The 6,000-nt window shown below is 43.6% G+C and overlaps 1 protein-coding gene across 3 annotated transcripts in view; it reads left to right on the top strand.

The window, feature by feature from the left end:
• The window catches only part of ZEB2 (zinc finger E-box binding homeobox 2), a 124,308-nt gene that overhangs the window by 4,011 nt on the left and 114,297 nt on the right, over positions 1 to 6,000 (top strand). The window lies entirely within an intron of this gene.

Genomic DNA, 6,000 nt, shown 5'->3' with positions numbered 1-6,000 from the left:
GTGTGTGTGTGTGTGTGTGTGTGTGTGTGTGTGTGTGTGTGTGTGTGTGTCTTGCTTGTTGTGGTGGAGGTGTCGAGCCATATGGGGGAGTGATAGAGGAATTTTAGTCAGAAACTGTTCGGTACGTTATCCTGCCTTTTCCCTTTGTGCTGTCTTTGATCTATTTGTTTGGCTTAGTATTACAAAAAAAACAAGTACAATAATATATTACGAACTGCTTCCCCCAAGATTCAGTTCAGGCCGCCTCTTTTGTACGTGTGTGTGTGTCTCTCTCTTTTAATTTAATTTTTTTCTTCACTCTGGTGTCTGGCATTATTTAAGGTGGTCCTTACACAGGAGACCTCCCCTTCCCCATCTCTGGGTAATTTAGTAGACACTAAAATTACACCTAATGTCCCCCTCTCCTCTCTTGTGTTTCCTCTGTTCCTTTTATTAAATGTTGGTTATTGATTTTCTAAAATCAATGTCTGTTGTGGGGCTTTTTTCCTCTCTTACAAGTATCTGAAGCACGTTGCTGATCAACTGGATAACAAAAGCTTTGTGTCAAGGAGGCTTTTTTCCCCCTTATGTTAAACAGCCATTTTTTGAGAGAAAAGAGAATGAGATTTAAAGCAAGGCTTCCAGAAGTGTTCTTTTGCAGGGATGACTATATAAAGTGTTTGTTTCTTCTTGCTTTCCTCCTCCTACCCCCTTCGGGTTTTTGCCACAGATGACCAGCCTAGCCTTAGCAGTGAGGTCAGGCCAAAGCCCAGGTCTGGGGAAATAGAGGGATCCCGGCTTCCTGGGAAGCCTGGGGGGGAGGGGTGAAGGCTGGCAGAGAGGGACGTCCGTTGGGGACTTCGCAGGTGGAATGAAGTGCCAGGGAAGTGTGGAGCCATGAACGCTGCAACCGTTTCCCCTCCGCCCAGTCACTAACTTGGGAGAAGCCTCCACACTCTGAGTGGAAAGTTGAATTGCACGTTTAAAGGCATTTAGCCCAGACCCTGCACCCTTAACATCACGCCTGTCTGTCGCATACAGCTTCTCTAACTTTGACTATTACCTGTCTCTCTCTCTCTCTCTCTTTTTTTTTTCAAATAGTCTGTAGGGAAACATGCTGTAAATTGGTTACTTGTTAGTGTTTTTCATTGGATTTCATATGACTGAGCAATGTCCTGGTTTTGAGAAGCAGGTAGAAAAGCCCCCCCCCCCTTTTTCTTTTCATTTTCTTTCTCATCAAACATGTATCCAATGCCTTTCCCTTTGGGAATTGCCAGGATTTATCTGAACTGAGTGGATTTTTCTTCTTTCCTGGATTCATGGAAAAGATGTCACTTTTGAGCTCGTGTCTGCTGATAACACTAAATACGATGATGCTTATCAAAATCATATAGAAATTCCTGGAAAGGAATAATGACAGTAATAATCATAGAAGCAGAAGCTGCAAGAAAAAAAGAAGATGGTCATCCAGGAACCTAAAATGGCACTTGATATAATTTTAATGAAGTCAACAGTGTATATATAGACTAAGGCGACAATGAGATAAAACATGTAAAGCAGTGTATGTGTTTGAAAGGCTGGTCAGGAGCATGGGTTAGAAGACAACGCTGTATACAATTATTAAAAAGCAAAGGAGAAGGGGGCAGTTCGAGGAAAATAAGCATACAAAGAGAGAAACAAGGATCTAAAGATCCAATCTTCGAGATTCTCGGGCTAGCAAGATGCCTGGCAAAGGCAGTGCCAGGGCCAAGTTAACCCATAGCGGGCAGTCAGTCTCCTTTCCCCCACATGGAAAGGATGAACTCTCTTCCCAGAAAATAAGATGTGCAGAAGGAAAGGGGGAGTGTGGTGAGGGGGGAAGGAGGCAAAAAGCGAGTTGCCCGCAGACAAGAATGTGTGTCGGTTTCAAGAAAGTTCAGTCAGATGATCCTTAGTCGCCTGACTGACTTTGTAGCACTTTCACTAAAGCTGGAGAGGAGAGGGAGAACCCAGCCCCCCGTTTTCATTCCCCTGATTATGCCCCACTATCTCCACAACAGCCTTGGAGTCAGAAACGAGCACTTTGAGCGGGAGATGCCTGGCTGCCGCCCGCGCCACGGGCGCGGCCCGTTTGTAACTTGCAAAGTTTGTTGCTTTTGCCCCTGATTCGGGCAGCGGCTCCTGGGATGCTCCTGCTTCCCTCCTGCCTCCCGTGGAGCCTGGGAAGAGGGGCCTGCCTGCCCAGCCTGCCGCCTTCCAGCATCAGCCTCTGAAACATCCCACAGACACATGCACAGTGTTACAAAAATCAAATCCGGAAACTGCTTGTTTCAGAGAAGGGAATGAAGTTGTCTTTTAAAGGAAAACTGAATTAGAAGGAAGAGGGGAAAGGAAGTGGAAGAAGGAAAGAAAAGTTAAATTTGATATTTCTCCAGAGTGTCCACTAAAGTGTTGGGGACTTGAGGTGGGGGAGGGAAGTGAGGGAGCTTTTTACAAATGCCTTTGGTCTCTGACTTCCAGTGGTAAAGAAAAGGGATCAAGTTGAATGTGTTCAGGGCTTTGGATCTGAGAGGAGAAACAATCAGATGAGCAGAAATGATTATCCCTGTTCAAAATGAGCCCTCACTCCTTGCCACTTCCTTAAAGGGCGTAGAGGTGCTGGTAGTGATGCTTAGAGGCAATGAAGGACAGAGAAGTTGCTCCCGTTTCAGAGATGCTTAAATGAAAAGGAAAGGAAATGCAGCCAGCCCCTTCTTCAGGATGTGACTCTTAGCTGTCCACCCTAAGAGGTGGGTGAAGTTGGGATGGGGGACCTGAAAGTCAGAGCTCCTCAATACACACAGAGGCAGGGAAGTTTCCTTCGGATTACACTCAGTTCAGACCTGGTTATCTTTGCACATGTGGAAATCTTTGGCAGGGAGCTCTTTTCCTAAAGTTGATGATCTTACAGGGAACCTGCTTTGCTAAGCACCCAGGCAGTTTGTGTGACAGGTACCAGTTCTGAGGTTGCTCCAAAGAGACCCATCTCCATCCTTTTCCGTCTGTGGAGATCTTCTGCAAGTTTTGTCACGCTGCGTATACACGAGGCTAGGGGCTATGTATCTAGACTGATCTATTTGTTTTATTTTGGTTCGGAAAAACTAAGTCAATTGGGGGTAGAAACATGCTTTCCTTCGTAGCGGAGCCAGTAACCTACTGGCATGATGGTCCACCAGGGGTAAGGGTGGGCTAAGAATTTTAAACTTTACATTGTTTCTCTGTTGCCAAATAAAAATAATGTCACGTCTTTAAGCTTTTCTTTTCAAATAGAAATAAAGCGAAGATTAAAGTTCCCTACTAAACTGCTATGTCATATGTTTCAGATGTGTCCCTTCTTTCTTTCTTTGCTTAAAGTAAAGAAAATTCCAAGAGATTAACAAAGACCCTAATGCCATATTAAGAATATTTCTTGGGAAAAAAGTGTGTGTCTACCCTAAAGGTAGGAAAGGAGGACATTGCTAGCTCTCTAGCAGTGCCACATTTATTCCAAGATGTAGGAGATTCTTTTCCTTACAACAGTTTTTGTTATCTGCATTCTTCCAAGGCTTTTAAGGTGCATTTTCTTCTGTGTGAAAGGGAATTCTTTGTCCTTTTCCTCTCCAGCACCGTGGCTTCCCAAGGTAGACACTATTTTGTGCCTGTCACAGAGAGAGGGAGTGCAGGTTTGCAATGCTCACAGACAATTGATTGTCTGCCCTAATGTGTTTCATTTACATGTTTATAACGTCAATGGTGCTGGGGTGTCCACTGTACCATTCATTCCCGCATTCCCACAAGGGGGCAATTGTCTGAATGGCCAAGTCAGACACCTTTTTGATTGCTCTTTGGTTGTCTTTTTAGAGCAAAGAGATAAAGGAGGAAAATCTGTGATGCAGAAACACTAGTTGAAAATATACAGAATTAAATGTCACCACAAAAGCAGATGTTAACATAAGCCCAAATATGCTTTTTAGCCAAGATGTGAAGGTTGAAAAAAATAATTCAGAGCAGAGGGAAGGATGATTTAAAACCAATAAATATAGCTCTATTCCCCCCCTCTTTATTTCTTTTCTTTCTTTAGCAATCAGAAGATGAAATGTGATTTTCCTTTTCATTTTTAAGCCCTGAAACATCCAGGCACCTCCTCATTATTCTTGTTTGCTGTGATTTGTGAATTTTGTATATATTTACATAGCTCTGTTTATGCCAACAGCATCAGCTTACCACTTGGAAAATCTATTGAATGACTATTTGGGCTGTGGGAAGTGTAAACTTTTAAAAAGTAAGATCCAAGTATTCTTCATCAAGCATTTTTTAAGAGGAAAGCGATAATAATCAGTAGGCTCTATGGCAGCCTTTGCCTTAATAGCTATGTGCCAAATACTTTTATCTTGGGTGACAATCATGTCAGAGTGAAAGCTCTCAGGAAAAGTGTAACTAGTAGTTACAAAGTAAATAAAGGATTTCGATTTAAGGTGTTCTGTACTGCTTTTATGTTGTGTGTGTGTTTGCGTGTGTGCATGTGTGAGTGTGTCTTGTCTAGTGTCTCCTGTGAAGAAGGTGAGAGGAAAAGCCATGCATGAGTGTGGCTTTTGGCTTCTCTCTCCTTTCAGTTTTCCCCTACATATTATGCATATATGTAGCCCACATGAATACACCTGTTTTTTTTTTTTTTTAAAGATTTCACAGTTCAGATGGTTCCTTGCTGGTTCATTTATGTAACACAGTTATTAGAAGTTGGTCCGATTTCACGTGTGGTCCACAAGGAGAGAAAATACTAACTGTGTCATCCGGTGGGAGGGAAACAAGGGGGGAAACTTTTATAATTTTGTAGTAAATTAGGGAGAAAAAAATCGCCAGTCTGTGAAAAGATTTCTGCCTCTCCGGGAAGACACACACAGTAGCTGCACCGTTAGCTGAACCCCTGACACGGCGGTCTTTTGAATGCCTTAGGTATGATTTCACTTTCGCTCACATCAATGCTGACCTGAATGCCTTTCATATCTGATCCGCTGTGTCTCTCCCAGTAAACATCCCCTGAGGGGAGAACAAAGAAAGGAGCTCTTCTTCTTCTTAATCACAATTCAGCCCTTTCACCGCCGGCAGGCTCCATTTGCATTCTGCCACAGAAAGCCAAGATGAAAAGAGAGAGAGAGAGAGGGAGAGAGAGAGAGAAGAGGCAGAGGGTAGTAGCTGAGTGAAATAACTTAGGTGTTTGTGGCTGTTTGTTGGGCTTCCCCTAGTTACCAGCCTTATATAGTTGATGCTCAACCAGGCCCTGTCCCTCCTGACAGGCATATAGTGTTACAAGATGGCATGTCTGTACTATTCATGGCCACCCGCTCAACACTTGAGGTAAAAAAGTGTCCGGGAGGGATCAAATTCTACCCCAGAAGCCTGTTAGACTGGGGGTCAGGTGTGTGGACTTCCCGCCCTTGACTGCTGCCTATGATCTGGCTTCAGTAACTAGGATTGTTTACCATGAGACCAGGAAGGTGAGGGCGCTGGGGGGTGGGAGGGAAGGGCGAGCTGGAGCCTGGGCCCCTGGTCTGGTCTCAGTGACGGGTGCTCACACCCAGCCTGAACACACTGATAAATCCTCAGGAAAACTGGAAAAGACTTTCCCATTTTTCCCCCTGGCTTTTTATGATAATTCATATTTTCAAATGAAAGGGGAAAAAAGCCAAGAAAGAAACTCTCAAATGAGCCAAAAAGGAAAAAAATTTAAAAAAAAAAAAAAAGAAAAATCCTCTGAAAAGAGTTTTAGGGGGAAAAGTTGTTCTATTTTAAAAAGCTTTGAGGGCTGTAAAGTGCCACGTTTTTCACACCTTCTCCATACTTTTTTTTCAGATTTTTTTAGTATGTTTAACATTTGTGAGATGACAGCCTTTTTGTATCTCAAACTGGATGCTTCAAGATTTGCAGGGAGGGGTTGGTGGTATTCACGTTCTCTTGAGAGAGAAAGTTTGTGCCTAAAGGGCTCCTTCTTACTGGGAACTGTTTAAACCCTTGCGGGCGGACCTG

This window comes from Galeopterus variegatus, unplaced genomic scaffold (genome assembly GCF_000696425.1).
Source record: "Galeopterus variegatus unplaced genomic scaffold, G_variegatus-3.0.2 Scaffold104, whole genome shotgun sequence".
NCBI lineage: Eukaryota > Metazoa > Chordata > Mammalia > Dermoptera > Cynocephalidae > Galeopterus > Galeopterus variegatus.
Note: the sequence above shows the minus strand (reverse complement) of the source record. Positions and strands in the feature narration are given on the sequence as shown.